Here is a 733-nt window from a genome sequence, read left to right as displayed (position 1 = left end):
ATCCCAGACATTCTGATAACCAAACTCAAGACTCTTGGCCTCCCCCCCACTCACATGCACCTGGATAAAACACTTTCTCACCAAACGGCCCCAGGCTGTGAGACTTGGCTCCCCATAGGGCTGTGTGCTGAGCCCCCCGCTGTACTGTACTGTCTCTACACCAGGGGTACTCAAAATATAAATCTTGACGGTCNTCTAAAATAAACATTTCAGATAGGAGGAATGAAGTTCTTACTAGTATAAATGACGTCATTGTGATGTTACTTCCAGATATCTAAAATAACATTTCTCCTGTCTAAAATAAACATTTCAGATAGGAGGAATGAAGTTCTTACTAGTATAAATGATGTCATTGTGATGTTACTTCCAGATATCTTAAATAACATTTCTCCTGTCTAAAATAAACATTTCAGATAGGAGGAATGGAGTTCTTACTAGTATAAATTATGTCATTGTGATGTTACTTCCAGATATCTAAAATAACATTCCTCCTATCTAAAATGAACATTTCAGATAGGAGGAATGGAGTTCTTACTAGTATAAATTATGTCATTGTGATGTTACTTCCAGATATCTAAAATAACATTTCTCCTAGGAGGAATGTAGTTCTTACTAGTACAAATGACGTCATTGTGATGTTACTTCCAGATATCTAAAATAACATTTCTCCTAGGAGGAATGTAGTTCTTACTAGTACAAATGACGTCACTTCCTCCGAGCAGAAGAAGGAGGA

This window comes from Austrofundulus limnaeus, unplaced genomic scaffold (genome assembly GCF_001266775.1).
Source record: "Austrofundulus limnaeus strain Quisiro unplaced genomic scaffold, Austrofundulus_limnaeus-1.0 Scaffold3231, whole genome shotgun sequence".
In the NCBI taxonomy this organism is placed as follows: Eukaryota; Metazoa; Chordata; class Actinopteri; order Cyprinodontiformes; family Rivulidae; genus Austrofundulus; species Austrofundulus limnaeus.
This window is presented reverse-complemented; position numbering follows the sequence as displayed.